General features: G+C 42.9%; 2 pseudogenes; one reads left to right on the top strand and one right to left on the bottom strand.

Moving 5' to 3' along the window:
• Window positions 1–1215: 1215 nt before the first annotated feature.
• Window positions 1216–24431, bottom strand: part of LOC146634806 (uncharacterized) — a 42683-nt pseudogene continuing 19467 nt past the window's right edge.
• On the top strand, window positions 8710–15372 carry LOC146634808 (uncharacterized; annotated as a pseudogene).

Genomic DNA, 24431 nt, shown 5'->3' with positions numbered 1-24431 from the left:
TCTTTTGTATACAAGCTCAGTATGACAGACTGTAAAATGGGAGAAATTATTATTTTCCACCTTTTCTTTATTAAAAAGTTAATTGTAAGTCTGTTAAGACAGCGCGCGCTTGCACTGTGAGGGAGCTACAATTGCCGGTACCACCAGAAGACACCTGTTGAATGTGTTTTATGTCTTCTGCAGAAGTAAACTGTGAAAAGCCAACCCTTCTGAGCGTCTGTGATTCTTGAAGAGCTGGAAGTGTTACATCTCCTTATCAATCTTGCACCTTCCGCAGTGGGTGGCTCGCATATACGGACAGGACATGGCTGCGACAGGCTTCCCAAATCCACCTTCGCTTTTATAGCCGTGGTCTCTCATCTTGATTACACGAAGTAATTTACAATTACTACTCTGAAATATGAATTACATCTGTAACAATCACATACATGTAATAGAATGATTAATAGTACATTTCCCTTTTTTAGGAAATGACCTGTATGTATCTGTGTGACATCAATAAAAGGATCAAGTGCTGCATTATCTTTAGTTACATTGATGTTATTTATTTATGGTGAAACAGTGGTGGAATATCGCTGTTGCTTTCGTATAAATGAAGCGGACATACCTGCGTGGCCGCGATCTAATCCTGTTTACATAAAGTAAACCTGCTCCCGAGCAGGTTTACGCTTACGGCTCTGTTGCTATGACGGCAAGTCCCGGATGAGCTTCGGGGAACCGAACGATCCAAGATCACGCGAAATCGTCAACAATCAAATCCAGCTAACTTACTTAGCGAGGTACGAAGAACGGGCCCCTGGATTGTTTTCTTGTTCTCTTGTTGTGGTTGTGATGATTATTATTAGAGTTTCATGTTTCTGTTATCCATGTTTTAGGAATTGTGGTTTCATGTATAGTTCAGTTCCATGTGTCATTTTCTGTCTCTCTGTGTTGAGTCCGTGTCTCTGAGTTGTGATTCATGTTTCCTGTTTTATTGTGAAAGTCTTTGTCTTATGTTAGTGTGTGCAGCTTTGTTCCCCCCTTGCAGACTTTATTACAGTCCATAGCCCAGTCAGTAGCGTAGTTAGTGGAGGAATCATTAGCTTTGTCATCTGCTAAGTCAGCCACTCATCTTCACCCTCAGTCAGGGGTCCCTATTGCCTCTGGCCCTGCATCTGCTCCAGCTGGAGGGCCTGAGGAGCCCGTTCAGCCTCCTGTCACGTCTGCTTGAGAAACTCATGAAAGTCTCATGGATGATGTGATGATGTGAACCCAGTTCATATTCTCTGAGCTTTTACAGTGACCTCTGACCTCTGACCTGTATCTACAGCACTGACCTATAACAGTGAGCACCACTTGTTTCTTCAGCAGGATCTTTTCCTCCCTGCTGTAGATGGTGCAGGTGTAGCTGTTTGTGTTCGTGGGGTATTTCAGGGTCAGGCTGAAGTCTCCAGTTTTCAACAGGCCTTCATTCATCTTCGTTCGATCTGTGTAAAATTCGTCCTGTTGTTCAGGTTCATCAGGGCCATTCACATACACGTGGACCTTCCTGTCATTGTTGTCCATCCACTCCACTTTAGCATCTTTGGGGAGGTGAAGTGTGCCTTTGCAGGGCAGCTGGACAGACTCCACCCCTGAATCCACCACCACCTGGTAAACTGAGAGGACAACAAAGGACAACATGATGACTCAGCAGCAGCTGTGGTGGTCACATGACCTCCCTGTCCCTCCTTGTCTTCTAGTCTCAGTCAGATTGTGTCTCAGTTTGTTCCTGATGTGTTCCTGACTCGTTCTTTGGTAACTAGTCTGCAGCGTCCTGTAAAGCGCTGCAGACATGTTGGATGAAGAAGAACAGATAGACTGAGCCTCCACAGTCGGCCATGTCTCACACACATCAGCACAGAAACCATGAAGATCTCATGTGTCTGAACATCTGAAGCTCTCCACCACATGACTGAGCACAACTCAAGGAGGAGCATTTACTGAAGCTGCTGCAACATTTACTGTCAGCACATGTTTCCATGTCAGCTGCTGTTTACCACCACAGAAGAAGAACAGCTTGTCCACATGCAGCCTCTGTGTCAGATCAATGCAGTGAAGCACACACACTGTTTAGTAAAGTCATGTTGTGGAGCTGTTTCACTGATCAATGACTGAGTCTGAAGGAGGTTTTCTGACTTCTGGAACAAACCTGGAAGTTTCTCTTCAGCTCTCTGTATCAGCTGTTTGTAACTCTCAACTCTTTCAGCTTCTGACCCTGAACTACAAAAACAGTTCAACATGCCCAGAATATCTTTCTGTTACCTGGATACTTCGACATGGCAATAGAGACAGAAGGTCACATGAATCATCAGAGTTTCCCCTGCAAGGGTGCCGCCGGTGCGTCGAGCCACCTGGGGGGCTCTTCAACTGGTGGGGGAGATTGTCACATCTTGCAGGAGCTTTCCTCTCTTCAGGAACTCTCTCTGCAGGAGGGGGAGATACAGGAGAGGTGGAGGAAGATCTCAGCCTGGGCGTCTATTGTCTTATGTAGTCTGGAAGATGAGTGGATGGTGGGGTGGGTGCAGTTTTCTCTGTGGTGGGGTTGGGTGGACTGTCCCGGGCTGTGTGGGGCCGGGCGGTGCTGCTGCACTGGGCCCCGGTCTGGATGGGCCTGGGCCCCCTTTCCCTGGCGGGTCGCGGAGTATGGGGGTGCCTACTGGGGTCAGCGGGGGAGCTGGCCCCAGAGAGGGGTCACTTGCCCCTCCCTTCCTTCCCTCCCCATCTCCAGCTGCCTCCCTCTTCCCGCTCCACCACAACCACCCACACATGCAGGGCCTTGGAGTAGGGGTATGTCACCAGGGTGCAGAGGAGGCTACCCCCCCCCCCCCCCCCCCCCCCCCTCTGTCCCCTTCTGGCTGCCTCTGCCTCAATTTTATCCCACAACTTAGACATTCACATTACTCACACTCTCATTACACATACATATAGGATCTTGGGGGTGGGCACAATCACGGAGTCCAAATTACCATCAGGGTGTACACCTCACCCCTGGCGTCGTTGCCCGTAGACATGGAGGGCTAGCAGGAGGGACTATGCACTTACCTGCTGCTCTCTGGCAGGTAGCTCCAAGCCCTCCTGGGTTTTAAATGCACCTTAGAACACGCATGCATCAACACTACAATGAGCTGGTGGAGGGAGGTTTGGAGTCTTCTCTCACCCCCGTTCTCTGCGGCCCGCTGGAGCGGGGGGCTAGGAGGAGGAGTTGGCCGTCCGACTGCGGTCTGGAGTGTGGGGCCTCCCTGCTGCTACGGAGTCGGGGCGGTCTGCCTCTCCCCACCGCAGGGAAAAGGGTAACACCACCTGGGTCTGGGTGCAGTTCCCCCCTCCAGGGGCAAGGGTACCTAGACCCGGTTCGTAGAGTACGCTTGGGGAGTGTGATCGTGTGTACAGCGTCTCTTTATGTCTGTCTCCACGTTGGTTGAGTGTGGAGCAAGTGCATATGAGAGCATGAGGGTGGGAATGGATGTTTGTATCTGTGTGTGCCTGTATGTCTGTGTCTATATGTCAGGTTGGGTATCAGACGCCACCTCTCTGGGGACATCTCAGGCCCTCCAAGGTTTGGAGGCCTATCTCCCCCCACCACTTCCCCTGCCGGTGGCGGACTCCCTCAGACATCGGTGCGTTGGTGGTTCTTTGTGTCTGGGGGTGGGCGTCCAGGTACACACCGGCTCACTCCTTGGCGGCCGCTTGTCGGGGCCTGGAGCCTGGGGCTCGCTCGGGCCACTTCGGAGGTGGGGTGCCCCCGGCCTCTCGGCCTGGGGCTCGGTCACTCAGGCACAGCTGGCTGCCGGCGAAGCTCACGGGCGCATCACTGCAACTCCCCCTGGCTTCTGCTCCGCGGCTGCTGAGTGAACCCTCATCTGGGACTCTCCTCAGCTCTTTCTGGGACAGTGGTGCGGCTGCCCCTCTGTTGGTCTTCCTTGGTCTCTTGTGTTCTGGGGGCCTCTGGATGTCTGGAGTTTTGATCTCCTCCACACCTGCTTCATACCCTGGAGGACGGGGCTGTGGCCCCCCCACACCCTCTAGCATATCATTACATGAAGGAACCTTTTAAAAAAATAAGCGCGTCCATGCTCACAGGTGTACACACGGGTGATCACACCCACAAACTACACCCTTTTTCAGCACATCTTATGTGCTGCACAATAATGTTTAATATTTAGTATTTACTGTTATATTCACATATATCATTGTGATGTTGTTTATTCTATTACTCTTGTTCTCTTCTGCTTGTTTTCCTTTTTCTTTCTCAACAGGTGATCCAGGTGATCGATATATGCATTTTCTTTTTCTTTTTTTTTTTTCCTGCCCGTTCTGTTGGTTTTTGTTTTTTGCCCTTCTCCCCCGTCCCTCTTCTCAGCTGTTTCTCTTTCCCTCTTTCTTTCTCCCCTTCTTTCCCCCAGTCAAGTCTGTCCCGTATTCAGCAAGTGAAAATAAAATAAACAATAAAAGGTGAATCAAATGGACCATTATGGCAAGGCTGGGATGGTCAATTTGGTAAAGTAAATCCGTTGGGCATCTTTCTTTGCCTTTAGACAACAATTCTGATGCAAAAGAGCCAAACGGGACAGGCAAAAAAAAAAAAAGTTTCCCCTGCAAGTTCACATGAAAGGGGCGGGGTTTATACATGTTTATACAAGTCCTCAACTTGTTGCACTGACATTCCTGTAACAATGCAACGCACAGTTTGCATGTCATTTAGGGGGTTTTAGTCAAATGTATTTCCCCAGCAGAGAAGTCACTTGGATGAGTGACGAAACGTTTCTCCCACAAAACACAACGTCCAGATGAACAGAATCAACTTTTGGAGATTCACAGCATATGTTACCATGGCGATTTTCCCTGTTAAAAAATGAACCACCTTCATAGCACAGAAAACCCAGGATTAACCCTGAAGCTACCTACATAACCAAAATCTGGAAGGATACCTGCTAAGCGTCAGTGTTATGGGTAATGTAGGAGGGACTCACCTGACATGAAATAAAATAACAGACCTCCAGAAACAACGAGAACCAGAATAATTGGGAGCGCTATGCCCCAGGATGGAAACCGCTCTATGTAGAAAACAATAAAAGAGCCTAATGTTAAAACATAATAATAATGATATCACAAGTATGGCTTACATATACAGAACCTTTGATACTGTCACATCATGAAGGAGACGTGGAAATCACTTTGTTACACAAATCAAAGTCAAATCAATTCTTTTGATGGAATATTGTGTGATCAATAGACTGATCAGTTTCTGTGGTGGGGGCAGCGTCATGGGCATCAGCAAAAGGTTGCTCATACTCATGCTGCCCCGACATGATTGGGAATGTCATAGGCACCGATCGGTTTTCTATCGCCTATTTCCTGGGAGTAAGGGCGCCCTCCGTTTGCGAGGCGCGCCTGCTGCTTGCGGCACGGGGAGGAGAAGAGGGCGGGGCAGTGGCTGGCTGGAGCGGCATCTAATAACCAACTCGCAAAATAAAAACAAACCAACAAACACGAAAACACCAGACATCATGATACAGACTTATAATTTGCACTGATGTTTTCGAAATTCTATACGCGAAAGGTGAGCGCGAGAGCCCTCGGTGCGCCTGCTCGCTGCTGAAGTCAAAGTAAACTTTATTGTCATCTCCGCTACAAACAGTCCAGCATATAGAGAGACGAGACGACGAGGCTCCAGTTACAGCAGTGCAAGTAAACAAACAATATATATAAGAAGAGTAAGAAAATAAATCTACACTTTAGGACTCGGGGTAAAGGGATCAATAACAATTTAAAATGTATAATTTACAGTTTGATGATTTAAAGTCTCACAAACAACCCGTCGAAAGGGGAGGAGAGTCCTGCTGCTTCCAAACAGAGCACATTTCATTCATAATGATGTAAATCCAAGACCATTATGGATTCATGATTTGAATCCTGGGTTGTGTGAAATCAGAGAAATTAGACAAAGTGAATCTGTGAACTAAGGTGTAGGTCTATTAGGTCATGTTGTGGTGATCCTCGAGTTTGGGGATTTGTGTTCATACTGGAGTGCAAAATGAAAACCAAGCTGGACAAGAAAAGTTCAAAGCCATCAGGTGCTCAGTTTAGAAAAAAGAGAAAAGAAGAGGAGGAGAAACGAGCAAAAGATGCAGGTAAGCAGATGTGTCATTGGATCATGGCAGCTCATCCTGAACCAATCAGAATCAGAATACTTTATTAATCCCTAAGGAAATTATGTGAGTTACAGTTGCTCCAAGAAGAAATGGTAAAAATACTAACAGTAACAGACTAAACTCCAAACAATACATTATGTTACAGATTTTACACATTTAAGAAATATCATTAATATATACAGATCACTCAATTATAAATATCAAGGATTAACAGAGTAGAAAAGAGCGTGTGTAAAAAGGGTGTAACTATTGCAGTGTTTACAGTGTGTTAGATGGATGAGTTGTACAGGGAGATGACCACAGGCAGAAAAGATTTCCTGTGTCGTTCTGTGCTGCTTTTTGGTCTCTCACTGAACGTGCTCCTGTGAATAGCTAGTACATCATGGAGTGGGTGGGAGGTGTTATCCATGATTGTCCTCATCTTGGAAAACATCTGCCTCTCAGACACCACCCTAACGGAGTCCAGCTCCATCCCCACAACATTACTGGCCTTGTGATCAGTTTAGGTCTGTTGCTATATGTGGCCTTCAACCTGCTGCTCCTGCATGCAACAGCATAGAGGATAGCACTTTCCTGGCCATCGGCTGGGTGTCCTGCCATCATGGAAGGCCTCCTGAACCGCATGGCCACTGCAGTTTTCCACATGGCATCTCTCCTCACAGCATCTCTCCTCACCTGTTAGCCTCCTGACAGCTCTGTCTTGGACTATGGGGCTGTTGAGCTCCAGGTCAGCCCCCTGAGTTACTGTTGTGCTGTCAACCATTGAGTCAGCCCTGAATTGCTTGCTTTCCCCTAAACTATGTGTGAACTGCTTCTGGGCCTTCAGGGCCTTCAGGGACGCTCTGTGTGGACTCTTGTTCCCTGATTTTGGCTCCTTGGTTTTTGTTTGTTTCTGCGTATTGGGCCCTCCAATCCCTCCTGCCACTCACAGTGCATGACACATAACCTGAGTAAAAAACCCCCACAAATATTCAGAACTATTTATCACCCAAATGATTAAAAAAAAAAAACAGACAATTTTAACTAAAAAACAAACACATTTTCCCTGATGAGATACTTTGTTTAGCAGTCCTCTGAGAAGGGGTTAAGTGTGGGAAAGCGTTCAAGAGGTACTTTACAACAGGAAAGTGTGTTTTCTCATTAGCAGAAACGCCCCCCAAAAAACAAAAAACAGATGTCCAACATCTGTACAACGGTCAACCATCCACCCAGGTCCTTGATGGTGTGCCAGCTTATACTATAACTCAGATTATGGATGCCAGGTGCTGGGGTAGGGGTTACTAATATTTGGTGGACTTAGAAGGGTAAAGTCCAGAAAAACGTTCTTGGAGGGAGAATTTTGCCATGGATACCCTGAAAATTTGGTAGTTTGCGGAAGGTGTTTACACTGTGAACAGTAAAAAGAGTGAAACGGAGTGAAATTCACTGTTTTTGTCGTGGTCCTGGGTCATGCGACCCAGTGGTTCTGAGTTTCATGTTATTTTGTTATTTCATCGGTATTGCAGTTTCTTTTCAGTTATCTAGTTATTCGGTCATGCCTAGTTTGCAGTTTAGTTCATGGTTTATCAGGTTCCCCTTGTGTCATGTCTACGTCGCCATGTTTCCTGTTTTATTTTGAAAGAGTACAGTATGTTCTTTGTTCATTGTAATCAGTTTTACTTCCCCTGTCCTGTCATTAGGTAGTGTCAGCTGTGCTCCCATGTGTGACCCCTTCTCTTATTTGCATTTAGTCAGTGTGTTTCTGTTCAGTGAGTGTTGGGTCGTCTGTTGTCACCTCCCATGTTATGTTAGTGTGTTTAATGATGGTGTGCAGGACATGTTCAAGTTTTGGGTTTATCCCTTCAGTTTTCCTCATGCTCCTGCTCACCATCATGTCCAGATCGGTATCTATGTCATCACAGTTTTGTTAGAGTCCCAGTAAACATAGTTTAGTTTCGCCCAGTTTAGGTTTAGTGTTAGTTCTTGTCATGTGTTGCTTTGTGTTATTGTGTGTCCCAGTGTTGTATCGGCCACAATAAAATGCTCGGTTTTAGTTCTTTAAAGTTCTGGCATCCTCTGTGTCCTGCTTCTGGGTCCAGTTACAAAACAAATCGGCCCAGCCCCGCCGTGACAGTTTTCTCTTGGAAGAGTTCTGCATTTGGGTCTGATTCCTACCTACACCATGACATTAACACCGGTTTCCATGTCCAGATAGATTTCACATACCGTTAAACTTCACATATTTCCTTGAGATATATATATATATATATACACATATAATGATGCAGTGCCACACACATTCATATTTGAGTGTTATTGTTTTCAGAGAGACTGCTTTTTATTTCCTCATTGCTGTGCACTAAGGCCTGTTGTTTTATAACAGATTTGAAGGTAAAACTTGGAGTCAATGCTGTTGAACCTGTTTTCTGGAACAGAGTCTTGAAGGAACCAAAAGCAAACTTTTATTTATGTGTCAACATTTGGAGATAAATGTCTCACTGATTCTGATCCATCCGTGTCGGTTAATTCTGCCAGTTGGATTTTTGTTTACAGGGGGATGAAGATGCTGCTGGTGTTGCTGCTCCTCATCAACAGTAAGATACACACTTTAAATACTGTTTAAATGCCGATTGTGTGTAAAACTTATGGAGCTGTATTACAAACAAGTAACTCGAATAGTGAGGAAAGAAGCTTTGTTTGTAAAAATATGAAAGACTGTAGTCAAAGGTTGTGCTTTTCCATCATTGAGACGCTGAACAACATCCTAAAATAGTTTTACACTAAATCCCTTTGTCTGTACGGTGGTTCAGTCCTCGTCTTACAAACAGGCGTTCATTGCAGTCACCGTACAAGTCTGTAGGCACTGAGAGCCAAGGATGAACATTTCTGACATACCTCTGCAGGAGTGCCAACTACTCACTGTGTGTGTGTGTGTGTGTGCATGTGTATACATGGTGTAGACTTGTTTAAACTGATTCTACTACGGTGGTTATCCTCAGCGGAGTGGCTGAGCAGCCTGCAGTTTATTCATATTGACTGTGATGTACAAGAAGGTACAGTGTTGTGTGTAACAGTAACAGGAAAACATCACAGTATAAAAGATGAAGATAAAGGCTGAACTGACAGCTGTTCCACTGCTGTCACATTAAGGACCTGCATCAGAATAATTTTTGTAATGTTGCTTTACTGGAACAGCAGTTATTAAACTTGTCACAAGATAACGCTCCAACATATTCACAGGCACATTAAGTGGTGAAGGAAACACTTGTATGTACAATAAATGTATCTACAACATCTGTGTCAAACCAGCTTACTATTGTGTTGTCAAGAGTCAACGTTTCAATATTCAAACACATGTCTTGGGTTTCTTAAATTAATTTCTCACCTGAGGTATCTGAGACAGCATGCGGTTAATTTCTATGTCTGTTTATGTGTCTTCAGTTTCCCAGCATGCCCTGGCTGTGGTGGTGGAGGTGAATGAGGGGGAAAGATCTGTCCTGCTGCCCTGTCAATACTCAGGTATTACACCCGAGGACCCCACAATGATGTGGACTCGCAATGATCTTGATCCCAACTCTGTCCACCTACAGCGAGAAGGAAGAGATGACCTTAGAGGACAAAACCAGCGTTACAGCAGGCGCACATCGATGAGGCGTGATGCTCTGCACACTTTAGACTTCAGCCTCACTCTGAGAAAACCACAACTGACCGACAGCGGCAGCTACACCTGCTCCATCAGTTTTGGAAGAGAAGAGCTGACACTGACAGTTATACAGCTACAGGTCAAAGGTCAGCAAGAAATGCCAACACCTGCTCTTTATACAGGTCAGGAGTCAGTACTGTGGACAGATCAGAGGTTAAACAGGTTAGATTGATTTGGTTAAAAGTTGCCATTGTTGTGTTTAAATTTGTCTTAAACACAACAATGACATGCAGTTTTCTTAAACTGCATGTTTAGATATTTTTCTGTTTCTACCATACATGTACGATGGTGGAGGAGGTTTAGCTATTAGTGTTTAACTGCAGGCACATTCCATATAAGATTGTGGTTTCCTTATTTGATAAGGAATGTTTACTTCCTGCCATTTATAGGCTCACCTGCACTGGTATATGAGAGACCGTTAAAGGGGTTAAACCGTATACAGGAGGGGTGAGATGACTCGGACACACAGTCCCTTTAACCTTTATGACACACCATATGGGTTTTACAATGGGGTTGTGTGTTGACTGAATAAAGGCTGTAAGGGGACGCTGGTTCTTTGGCGTTGTGTGGGATCAGGTGAGATCCCAGACAACTGATCCGACCGGCTTCCCTTGCAAGTTAAAACCCATCAATCTCTGGTTGTCTTGCTTCGTTCATGGGGATAAGTCTCTGAATCAGTGAGGCCTGTGAGCGCAGACCTAACAAAGAGTGTTTTGGCAATTCTGTTATAAACAAAGACCAACATTTTAGATCTAAGCTCCATGGAAGCCACAACTAAGGTACGATTTTAGCTTGAATAAAGCGATATTGATTCATTAAATCCTGAATTGATTTTTAAATATAAATGTATTTTGCCAGGAACACCTGAATCTCAGCTCACAAAACTATTTTAACAACCACCAGACAGCTAAAACACCAAATGAGAGCAGGTACATTGATTCCACACAAACACCTAAACACAAAGCACAGACCATTTCACTCGACGGCACATACACAGACACGCCATCAGGACTAAAAGGCGAGATCTCACTGATTCTGAAGCTGCAGGTTTTGTCACTCTCTGACCAAAATTTACTGAACCAGCAGCAAAAGTAGATCAAAACTAAGCTTCACATTTGATAAACATTGTCTTTAATTCCCTCTTACTTTTGCCGTTTTACTTCCACCACAATAGAATCACACTTCCTGGATGGCTCTCTGTCAGTCACTTAATATGTTGATTCATGGTTTTCTTTCATTTTTGTTCTACTGCAAAATATTATAAGGTAATATAAAAAGCTAGGCTAGAAAAAGGTTTTTCTGTGTTTTATTTTCACTTTGACACAAAGGCATCCGCTGTGATGCGCACACCTCTGAAGTCTCACAAGTGTCAGCTTTGTTTTTATATATAGATATAAAAATATGGAAATGTACTGATAAATGATCAGAATTATAAGATTTCTCACTGTCTAAGTCAAAATTGAACTGATCGAGACCTTATGAATCAGAATCTAAACGATTATAGAAATCGACACCCATCCCTAGCCACAATAGCAGAGTGGACTGATTCTTATATAACGCTTTTCTACTCTCCCGGAGTACTCAAAGCGCTCTATACAACATGCCTCATTCACCCACTCATACAAGCACTTCTAAACTCAAGTGCAAACTAAACTACATTCACACACATTCATATTCCGATGAATGCATCGGAGGGCAACTCTGGGTTAGTATCTTGCCCAAGGATGTTTGGGATGCAGACTGGGGAAGCCAAGGATCAAACCACCAACCTTCCGATCAGTAGCTGATCTGCTCTACCACCTGAGCCACAGCCACCCCCCCAGAGGATACATAAATACATAATATTTTATATTTTCTGATGACCGTATTTAGTTGTCAAAACTGTGTAACACTCTTCAGAAATGTTGAGGTTTTTACCACTTGCTGAAGCCTTTTCTAGTAAATACTGGCTCCCAGTGAAACTCAAGAATTCATTTAGTAAAGACAAGCTAACAAGTGCTGAGTTCTTCGGTACACTGTATTTAACCAGCTTTTGTTAAAACTTGTCTGGAATGTGGGATGCTTCCAAACAGCAGGTTACGGTTACACTGGGTCTGCTTGAGGATGTCCTGCTGTCATCAGCAATGTTAGCTTCCTTGGTGGGTGGAAGTCCCTTTGATTCCGTTGACTATAATATTTTATTTAATGCTTAAGATGCTGGCTGGTATCTCTGGTTCAGCACAGTAGGAGGAAGGTTCCTCCTACTCGTCTAGAAAGACTTTTTGTCTCAGGGTAAGCAAACCCTCCTCTGACACTGCTGCTCTAATCTGTGGGGTAGTGCAAGGCTCAATTCTGGGTCCATTATTTTAATTTGATATCCTTTATTTAGCTGATGTCATTAAATGATATCAATTCTATGCTGATGACACCCAACTGTGTCTGTCTTTTAAGCCTCGACAGCTGGATAGACTATCCTCCACAGTCCACTCTGTGTCCCTGATAACTGCTCTCTACTAATAAACTTTTTTTTTATATTCACACAAGACTCAGACTATGACTACAGCTTCTCCATAAATGCTTTTAAGAATCAGTCAAAGGATTTCTGTCCAGTGTTTGTAATCTTTCTGTATTTGATTCTTGACTTATATGTAAAATCTCTTTGACGTTCCTTTAAAAGAACATTTCTAAATTGTTATAGTCTCCTGTACGTAAATGCATAAAAGTATTCATGCATTTGTGTCATTGTGGTGGATTACTGTAATGTCTAGTTTACAAGCTTAGAAAAAAAAGCTTTATTTATATGTCTAAGTGATACAAAATGCTGCAGCCAGGCTCCCAATGCATTGTAGTAAGCAACCTTGAAGCGCTTTTTATTTATCTGCTTTACAGTTGATTTTATAATTAGATATAAAATTCTCATCCAGTGGAGCCCCGCCTTACGAAGACCCCATTTAACGAAGAATTCAAGTTACGAAGGCTCTTAACGGCAGTATTTCTGCCCATGGTACGGCAAAATGCCCGCATAACGAAATCCGCTGGCAGAGACCAGAATTCCCACAATGCCTTCCGAATCATGTGATAACCCCTTGGCTTTTGTACTTGCGTTTTGCTGTTCCATATGAAAGACGTATCGTTGTTGCAGTGCGCTATTTCGTGTGCTTCTCATATGCAATTAGCCTACCGTTCATTCATAATGGGGCCGAAAAAACTTTGTGCAAGTGATTCGAGTGAAAAGAAGAAGCGTAAGGTGCTCTCGATGGAAACAAAGAGAGAAATTATTGACAAATATGAGCAAGGTCTGCCTCCACCAAGAACTTTGTCTTCAGCCAGCATCGCCTCACTCAAAAGGCGATGGAAAAAGGTGCTCCGACTTAACGAAAATTTTGACTTACGAAAGACGCTCTGGAACGAATTTATTTCGTAAGTCGAGGTTCCACTGTACTTACATATAGACCACTAGATGGGCTAGATCAATTTAGTGCTTTGTATGTACATCCCCTTTGCTCTGTGGACTTTTTCTTTTCAGTACAACTTTCTTTTACAGGCTTTTGTTCCCTTATTCCAACGTTTTTTTGCGATATCCTGCTGTCATCAAATTCAAAATGAGATTTCTGATCAGTCAAAAAATAAACAAACAGCAAAAAAAGAAAACATAGTTTAAAATACATTACATTTAAATTATAAAAACTTTTATAAGTGTCTAATATAAAGGTTTTGTGTGCATTAAACAATGTTTCCATGGCATCAAGGATTTTTTAATGCTGGAAATGATCAAACGATGATTAAATTGTTAACGTTAAAGATCCAGTTTAGCTTTCAATGGGAAAAAAGAGGCCAGATGATGATGTATTACCACAGAGACATAGATTAGCAACACTAATGCTCATATCCCAGATGACTATTTCATATTGTGATTTATTGTCCTCTCAGACCAGCAGGTGGAGATGAAGGTGACTGAAGGCTTAGAGTCCGTCATCCTGCCCTGCAAAACAAAATCTTACCTACCTGAGGACAGCACAGTGGAGTGGACTTGCTCTGACCCAGAACTCATGATGGTTCATGTGTATGCAAACGAAGGCGACCAACTTAATGACCAGGACGGCCTTTACAGAGACCGAACAACAGTGAATGAAGACCTGCTGAGAACTGGAGACCTCAGTCTGACCCTGAAAAAACCCACAAAGAGAGACAGTGGAGGATACATCTGCACCATCTACAGGGACAAAGACATCCTGAGACAGAAAGTAGAGCTGCAGGTCAAAGGTCAGAGATGTAGATAAAGGTCAGTGGTGCTGTAGATGTTGTCATAATATTATTATGATGTTTTAATATTATGGTCTATTATTGTTTTCTACACAGAGCCATTCCCATCTTGGGCCATAGCTCTCCCAATTATCCTGGTTGTTCTTGGGGTTTCTGGAGATCTTTTATGAAATAAAAGACCCCCAGAGTTACAAACAGCTGATACAGAGAGCTGAAGAGAAACTTCCAGGTTTGTTCCAGAAGTCAGAAAACCTCCTTCAGACTCAGTCATTGATCAGTGAAACAGCTCCACAACATGACTTTACTAAACAGTGTGTGTGTACACCTGCACCGTCCACAGCAGGGAGGGAAAGATCCTGATGAAGAAACAAGTGCTGCTCTTTGTCAGTGGAGGTGAGTGCTGTAGATACAGGGCAGAGGTCAGAGGTCACTGTAAAAGCTCAGAGCTGAACTGTGAGTGTCCACATCATCCATGAGGCTTTCATGAGTTTCTCATAATGTTTGTTTAGCATGTGGCTAGCATACTGCTAAAGCTCAGTCAGTCCCACATATATGTGTACGCTGTTAGCGCTCACGTCTCAGTCACAATCACTACATGCATGTTTTTTTATGAAAACTTTCTGATATTCCACATAAACACACGTGGAAATATCACAAGTCTGAGTCGATGAAACAAGGAGTGGAATTGGAGGTAATGTTACCATCAGTGTTGATGTTGCTGTCTGTATCACTTACACGTGCTTCACTGTCTTCTCAGTCCCCCAGAAGGAGGTGGATGCAGGAAAGGACTTTGTACAGCTGTCCTGTAAAACCACACTTGATTTACCTCATGATGCTGAAGTGGAGAGACGCTAACAGGAAGGTCCACGTGTATCAGGATGGCTGTGATCAGCCAGATAGACAGGATCAGGATTACAGAGGCCGAACAGAGATGAATAAAGACCTGCTGAAATCTGGAGACCTCAGTCTGACCCTGAAACACCCCACAGAGAGAGACACACAAGTCTACACCTGCACCGTCTACAGCCAAGAGGGAAACATCGTGTTTAAGAAAGCAGTGAGCAATCTGAGAGTCAAAGGTCGGAGAGGATTTTATTGGTTCACACACTGTGTTCTCTCTGTGTTAGACCTACACTATCTTATACAGGCTGCATGCTTTAGCCTAACGACAGCTGGGATAGACTCAACTATGACCCTGCACTGAAGAAGAAAAATACTGGGGCACCACTATCAGTGATGGAAAATAGAAACGGAAAGTGTTATCTCACAGGATGAACCATTAATTGATTTATAATCAAATCATCCATAATGAGAAATCACGCTCCTGTTAGTGATCCTCCATCTGGATGGATGAGAACAATCTTCTGAACAATCTAGCAGGAGATGGCCCATATCTATGGGACTGATTTGTGCTAATAACGCCCATTGTATGGACTGATAACAGCCGAAGCGGGTGAATAAAGTCACCCAGTAGCTAGCTGTGCCATTACCCAGCATACATCACTCCCTCCATAAATGCAATAAACGATACAAAGGTAATAGCCTATAATTAATTTATCTGCTGTATCTGCTGTTTCTCAGGTAGTTGCTTACATTGTATAATTTATTGTGTTCTGTATACGTCACTACAATGTGATTTTGGAAATATATAAATATACGGACAACAGGCTCTTCCGCGGCAATCTCTTGTCGTCAATAAACAACGTTTAGGGAGCTCTATAGTATTCAATGAGAGGACCCTGCACGTCAATTCTCGACGCGAGGGGGGTACCCTGCGTGTCTATAAATGAAGCAGAGGGAGTCTGACCATGCGTCACACGTTTGACGAGTTGGGAGTGAGAACGTGTTGGGTAAGAAAACAGACAGGGAATACTAACAGGCAAAACAAAACAAGTTAAACTGGCAAAGAAAAAGAACCACAACTAATTTGACTCATACAATCTGGAAGTTGTGTTCTCCCTATATTAAAGCTGCTGTACAGAATCTGCAAAACAAACTGGGCTGTCATATGGGCTCAAAATGTGGTCATAAATATTTTGTACTTGTAAAAAAGATTTGTATGTGTAAAAAAGATTTGTGTGTGGACTTAGCCCAAAAAAACCCCTGCAAGATGTATGAATTTTGACCCTATTTTTCTTCCTTTAAGCTGATTGGTCAATGTCATGTCAATCACAAATTAAACAATCCAATCAGAGAACAGATGGGTTTGGCTGTCGGAGGGGCACTTTTTTGAACTGCAGGTCCTTGAAGGGTAATCTCTATATAAATATCCGATAGCAGTTAGGTCCCCTTACTTTCAGCAGCTGTTGAAAGCAGGGGCGGAGCGTGGGGGTGGCTTACTGGGCTTAAGCCCGGGTTGTTTTGTCAGAAGCCCGGGGTCTTTTGGAGTGTAATTTTTCATAGTTAGATGCCTGGCTGACAACTGTATAAAACAAAAAGTACACACAATATTCGAAGCACATAGTGCACACTGTGGGAATTTACGACTGTGCGTGAATCCCCCCTGATATTGGTATGATCCGAGTTCAGGCACTAAGCGACTGAGCGAGGGGGCGGGGCAGCTGCTGCCAGCAGTGAGTGCGCTGTTGGAGAAACGGAGCCAGCCATACTAAGGAGAGCTTAAGTTTGACCAGGTACCAAAGAAAATCATTCATACCGTACAAATAATGTAAATATGACGGTGTATCATGAAAGATTGATATCAAACTGATCACTTGACCAATATTACGTTACTTGCTCTTCAAGTGAATCAACAAATGGCGAAATGAAAAGCCGAACAAATGCTATTTTATTTTAGAGTCTTAGCTTACGTGTGTTTATTTCATATTTTCAGTTCTTACCCTCCCCGACTAAATCGGTTTCAGTTATGTACTGAAATATAAGAATGGACATTAGAGGCTTCTTTCAAAGAAAAAACTCAGGTAAATGTTATTTTATATATCCCACATGCATACTACCCTTTAGGGCCAAGCCCCGGGTGTTTCAAATGTCTGGCTCCGCCTCTGGTTGAAAGGATAAAGTTGTGGTATGTCAGTGGTTAGAAACACCATTATTACTTTAGGATTAGTTTAACACAAAGTCAGGGCTGACCCGGGACCATTGCTGTGAGTCACAGTGCGCAGCATAAAAGTCCTTTCACATCGGACGCAGGATGTGCTGCTAATGCTAACTGCTAACTAAAAGCAAAGCAAAGGATCCAGAATCTGTTGCTGGCTGCTGGGCTCTGTGGGTTTTTGCAGCAGCTCTACCTGTACTAGATGCACCTGCTCCTTGTCTTTTCTATCTCTGACTTTATGTCCTCTACAAGAGTTTGTTTTTTTTGCTAGTTCTTCAAATGTTCAATAAAAACATGTATGCTAATTCATAACGAAGAAAGCTTTGTAATGAAGACTGTCATTTCGAAAACACTGCCCCCCCCCCCCCCCCCCCTGCGTCCGCAGCGCTGTTGAAAAGGCTGTGGAAGTCCCTGTATTAAACACGTAGACCTGTGACACAAAAATCACCAAACTCGGACGACCACAGACTGTTTTCCTTCGTGGTGATGAAGGAAAACGCTGGGTTGGCATGTAAAAGGGCATTTATTCCCTTCAAAGACCTGCAGTTCAAAAAAAGCACCCCTCCGACAGCCAAACCCATCTGTTCTCTGATTGGATTGTTACATTTGTGATTGACATGACATTCACCAATCAGATGAAAGGAAGAAAAATAGGGTCAAAATTCGTAGTTGTAACTTGCAGGGGTTGTTTGGCTAAGTCCACACACAAATCTTTTTTACACACACACAAATCTTTTTTACGCATACAAATCTTTTTTACACACACACAAATTTTTTTTACACATACAAATCTTTTTTACAAGTACCAAAACCGATTTACAAGTACAAAATATTTATGACCACATTTTGAGCCCATACTGTCAGCCCTGGCACTGCATTACCATATTGAGCTTCAGTCAGAGGAAGTCACGGTTGCCAAAAATGTTTTGAAGCTCAAGAGTGAGGCTGGTGTCATCCCAGATATGTTAACATTGTACAATCTTCTGGATAATCAGATCTTCTCCACACTGAAAACTGCTATTCGGGTTGCCCTAATAAACCCAGTTAGCAGCTGTAGCTGTGAGAGGTCTTTTAGTGTCTTGAGTCAGCTCCATACCTGGCTGAGAAGGACCATGGGTCAAAGCAGACTCCAGCACCTGGCTGTGATGTCAGTTGAGAAAGAGATGCTTGAGAGAGTTGACCACCCAAAAGTGATTGACAGATTTACCAACCTCAAGGTGCGGCGACATAGGATAAAAGAAAAGAAAAAATCTGCAGGGCCATAGAAGTATCTGCAGTAAACATCTTTTCATACATTGTATACATTGTACCAGAGGCCAAGGTGTCTCAGTTTTTCTAATTTTTTAATAATATTTTGTACATTTCAAGAACTCTTCTATTTTTGGAGTGTATTTTTATGTATCTGTATTGTATTATACAGACACTTTAAAAGCGAATCTCTGTCCAAAAAATGCACTCAGTTTACTTTTTACTCACTGTGAGCATCATTCATCATTCTCCTCCAGTAATTAAGGTTAGGATATGTATTGTTTTATTCCAATCCATTCTTCTTTAGCAGCATTTAAATAACCTTTATCAGATTTGATGGTTTTGTTACAGACTTTAAAAAAAGTGTTTTGCTTTTCTTTCACAAATGTGGGGATTCAATTGTGTTAAAATGTACAAAACATGGATGTCATGTTTTGTGACGAGGACCCAGGCACAGAGAGACTTGATGAATTTAAGAATCTTATGATTTAATAAAGAAATTTGCAGACTTGCACAGAGATGGTAAAATTATTATGACTGAAAATGGAGATGAAGACAACAGACGACGAGGAACAGAGGGAACTCGGGACAACTGGAGACATTTAAGGATGCAGGGATTGACAGAGACAGGGAAGAAGTCTCATTGTGGCGAGTAAAGTTTATCTTGCCTGGATGGGCAGCTCTCTGGGTGCTCAGCACCCCCAAAGCTCTGATCCTAGAATCGCCCCTGGCGTCCAGTGCTACATAGACTGCCGGGATTATTACAGTACTTAGCTCTGTAGGCAACACTAGTGCTGTTGTTACACCAACCTTTGTGCACGTAGATGTAGAGTCCCCCTCCTCTGTTCGGTTTCACTTCCCGTAAACAGAAAGTAAACTTTGTGCGTGGGCGTGTTTGGAGCTGCAGGTGTGTCCAGGTGTGGGTTCGTTGGATCAGCAGAGGATTTAACGGGACTTTGTGTCGGTTTGAGTTGTTTTTAAAGGAGGATGAAGACGCTGGTGGTGCTCCTGCTCCTCGTGAACGGTAAGAAAGTCTCTGTTTAACCTGCAGCAGCTCCACAGACAGTCCTCTGTGCTGCACTCAGGTGAAGCTCGCGCCTCTGCCGTGAGTGTTGGAAATACAGATTTAATGATGAGGCTTTAATAGTAAAAGTATGAGGGAAGGTTAGAAACAGACCAGACTAACAGACTGTGGACTTTGTAGCCACAGATTCCCGTATGGCAGAGCTAGTTAGCCATGCTAAAGTAGCCTCGTGTCTGCGCTGCTTCCAGTGTTCTGGAAAAACGTCCTACTTTGTCAAAACATTTTTTTTTTTTTTTGCTATATTGCTCAACCGAGGATGTAACATAATCAGATTAATGACGGTGCCTTGTATGTTATACTGTTGTTTGTAAATAAAGTTTAAAAAAAATATATATATATATATATATATATATATATATATATATATATATATATATATATATATATATATATAAAAAAATATATATTAAAAAAAACTTTGTCAAAACATCCTGCCGTAGCGTAAATCTATCGTCACGTCTATCAATTGACGGAAGATTGGACTCTCCCCCCGATCTCTTGGTTCTGACCTGGAACGAGAAATCACTCCAAGACGAACGCTTATTCAATTAGACAATTTTATTCACCATGTACATGGGAGATGTGTATAGCATAAAAGCCTCCTGCAGATCCGGCGGGCAGTCCCTGGATCCGTTACACTTATACTTTTTCAGAGTTCGTCATAACCCCCCCCCCCCCCCGATCATTACTGATGAGGAGGGGGGGGGGGTTAACATATGGGGGTTATGTCTGTGAAGGTTCTCAGTCATCCAGGTCATCGTAGTCAAAGGAGCTTGCAACGAAAAGCGTCTGGACTTCTTTAAGTTGCTTGAAGACGTTTCACCTCTCATCCGAGAAGCTTCTTCAGTTCTAAGGTCAAATGGTGGAGAGTCCCAGATATAAACCTAGTGGGAGTTTCCCCCCACAGAGGGACAAAAGGACCCCCTGATGATCCTCTAATCGCCTGAGCCAAGGTGTGAAATTGGGTGTGGGTCCCAATCAGCCAGAGTTTCGGGTGAGCTCATTGTGAAACCTGGCCCCACCTTATCATGCGAATTCCTGAGATCAGATGGCCCAGGATGTGAGTGGGCGTTAAGGCGTCTGGGAAGGGAACTCAAAACTGGATTATAGATGGCAGAGAGTAATCCAGTTTTGAGATCCCTTCCCAGACGCCTTGGGCCATCTGATCTCAGGAATTCGCATAAGGTGGGGCCAGGTTTCACAATGATTGAGATATATATATATATATATATATATATATATATATATATATATATATATGTGTGTGTGTGTGTGTATATATATATATATGTATATATATGTATGATGTCATGACAAAAATGATTGACCAACAAAACATTTTTCTCCTTCATTTCTGTCAAACAATGCTGTAACGTGTCTCGCGGTTAGTATCATGGTTGCTAGGCAACCTGAACAGCACAACAAAGCGTATACCGTCCCATTTTACAAGCCTCTCACTTCTGCACTTCTCGTACTTATAGTACGCACCGTACGTAGTACGCGTAGTGCGCGTACTTCAAGCGTGCAGACTCTGAATTGGGACACAGCCACATCCACCCACTGGTGATGGCAGCTACATTGTAGCCACAGCCACCCTGGGGCGCACTGACAGAGGCGAGGCTGCTGGACACTGGCGCCACCGGGCCCTCTGACCACCACCAGTAGGCAACAGGTTAAGTGTCTTGCCCAAGGACACAACGACCGAGACTGTCCAAGCCGAGGCTCAAACTGGCAACCTTCCAATTACAAGGCGAACTCCCAACTCTTGAGCCACGATGGAAGGAAATGATCAGACATGCCCACTCTCTGTAAACCAGACAGCTAAACTGACCAACAGGTCAAGTGAAGACAACACAATAACAGCAAACAAAGTCATGCAACAGTGAATCAAGTTGGAACGCCAAACTGGCAACAAATGACCAACTGGTCAAAAAGAGATGTTCACTATGCCATCTTCATTTTCTATGCTTTGTTTCGGTGAGGGAAGTTCAAGCTTTTCTGGTCCTGGTGCTGAATTTAACTCTTGGTGGGAGGCACAACTTTTGTCAGCCATTTTTGGTGCATAATGAATAATAGAGGGTCAGATATCTTTGCTGGCACTGAGGGTTAACAGTATGACATGGGGGCATCTTCAGGTTTGTGCTGCTGTTCACTGGCTGACTGTGAGTTGGGCATTTGTCACTGTCACTGACATTTACAGGGTTGCTTCTTCTGTACGGCTTAATATGGTCAATGCTGTACTGATTTTTTAAAGTAGCTCCCTCGATGTTTTTTAATCTAACACATTTGCCAGAGATTTTATGAATAGTGTAGGGACCTGAAAAATCAGGATCTAGTCTTTCTATCTTCCTTCCACGTTTCCCCATGTTTGGGAGAAGAAGTTCATCTCCAACATTGTACAGAAGGGTTTTGTACGTCTTCCTTTTGTAATTTTTGTGACTTTGCTATATTTTCCTCTACAGTTTTTTTTTTTTAAACTTTGTCTTGTGCGTCTCTTGTGGAAGATACACTGTAACTTGACTCCTCTGGGAGAATGATGGAGGACAGCTAAAATTTTCAAATTTTAATTAACAATTACAATCACAAAGGCAAATAAAGCATGTGAAACATGAACTGAAAAAACTATCAATAATAACTAATTTTTAAAACTAATTATACTACTATAAAGCTTTGAACTCATGTTGCCACAAAGATAGACTCCTATCATATTTTTTATTATTAACACTTGTTATTATAGTCACTTTTTACTCTTGATACACTTGCACAGGTGAACACATTATACTGAAAGGTGTGCTCGCCATTGATAACTTTGCATAAAGATACAAATATAAAGAAATAATAATTAGTCACTTACCTTATCTGTAAAATGTGTCTTGCATTTAGAAACTAAGCAGAAAAGATGCTGCAGCCAGTATCGATATGCACACTTTCTAATTAAGATTATATTTAATTCATGCACAATCAAGGATATGTTGCTTCTCTCCCATACATTAAACGGAATGGTGTGTATTTGGTTGTGGTGTGGACCTTAGACCTCAAAGAAAACAGTGTAGCATCCAGATAGACATTCCGTTGACTAATTTTTTGAGGGCTCTACATGTAGACAATAAAGCCCCCCCCCCCCCCCCCCAAATATTGACAGTGTTTTAAAAGCTATTGAAATGTTACATGGCATCTTCGAAAACGTTAGAGCACTTTCGCAAATATGTGATGTCTTGCTAATCGAGCAGATATTTAAAGTTTACACAGCACCACTCTCGCATGAAAATATCTTAAAAGTTTATTTTGTGACCCAGAAAGAGTAATATTTCAAACTCCGCCCCTCTGTGTTCCTCCGCCACTGCCTCGTTTGAGTTTTGGACGAAATGCATTCTGGGATATTGCATTTTGTCATTTCGAGCTGATTGGAGACCAAAACCGCCAATCAGATTTTTTTTTTTTTGCATCCAAGTCTGTGATTGGTTGGTTTTGTGGCACAAATATAACGGTGTACAGAAAGAGTTGAACGCACACAGGCAGAAATGTTGAGCGTGCAAGCAACACATTGCGAGCGAGCGCAAATGCACAAACTGAGCGAGAGGGGCTGCTATTGTGTGTGTGTGTGTGTGTGGATAATAGCAAACACTGAAATACGTTTTTTGTACGTAGCAATGAATTTTGTTCACTCAAATTTAGCTTTTCTTCGCTCAAAATAAATTTCTCCTTAAAATGCAACACTTTGCAACACAATTTTTTTTTATATGCGCTCAATTTTTTTCTACGTGTGCTCAGAATAGAGGCACAAAAATAACGCATTAGTCCCATGGCTTCTTCTTTTGTTTTTATCACTTTTGTGGGGATCCAGAAATTCTTTTATTGCTGCCATATAACCTGCATTATTATAATTGCATTAATAACATTCTTTACAGTATTATTCCATTTATAATATTTTTACAGTATTAAGAAGAACTACTAAAAAACATAGAATTATAAAATCAGAAAGGCACCTAATGTAGCAGGGTTGAGACGACAAAATAGTTAATTAACACACTTTATTAACAACCGATGATTAAAATGACCAGACTCCCTACCACGATGCTACCCTAAAACAATCATAGCTTGATAAAAAAACAAACCAAAAAAACCCTAAACAAAATAGTGGAGACCGGCCACTTGAGGCGGCAACCTACAGGGAGGAGTACCCAAGGGTGCCACCAATTACTCACCCATGTAATTTACACTAAACTCTAAACTCTAATGCATCAGGGAGGGGACTCCACCTCACATACCCAGCCCCTCAACAAGCGGCCGCACCTCCGTTAAAGCAATAAAACAAAGCATAAAACGTTAAACAAATTAGTAAAAGAGATCTACATAAAACAAATACACCCCAAGTTACTGTTCTCTAGAAAAGCATCACATAACAAATAAAACAGCATAAGACAAGACAGCAGCAGTATAGCACAATCCTGCAACAAAAGAGGGAAACAGTCGTCAAGGTCCACCCTACTACATGCCACATTATGATAAACGCAAGAGTCCCACTTACCACTCTCTAAAGGGCAATACTTATACTGAGTAGCTTCCCTGGAGAGATCTACAGCGCTTAGCTGCCTAATGCTCTCGGCCACCTTGGATGGACAAGACTGCCAAATGCCGCCATCTGGTAGTGAATCGCAGCTTTCTTATAAGCCCAGTAATTGTTAACTGGGAAGGTGTGGATGTTAGTGGTGCGTTCGTGGACATCACGTAAGATCCTACCCCAGAATCTACTTGGACAAACTGCCCGAAATGCATTGAGAGAAACATTTCAGGGATTTTGAGTCATTCTGCACTCCAGATGGGTTAATTGGGTTACAAATTTTAATCAGATTAATCATGATGATGGATTAATCCGTGTTGACGCGTTAATTTAGACAGCACTAATAAAAATAGATCTCTATTTCCTCACTCTAAAAATGTTTTGTT

This window comes from Diplotaxodon limnothrissa, linkage group LG3, assembly GCF_057381915.1.
Source record: "Diplotaxodon limnothrissa isolate DT_005_m linkage group LG3, D_limnothrissa_male_GT1.1, whole genome shotgun sequence".
Classification (NCBI taxonomy): domain Eukaryota; kingdom Metazoa; phylum Chordata; class Actinopteri; order Cichliformes; family Cichlidae; genus Diplotaxodon; species Diplotaxodon limnothrissa.
The sequence above is the reverse complement of the archived record's forward strand: the minus strand, read 5'-3'. Positions and strand labels throughout refer to the sequence as shown.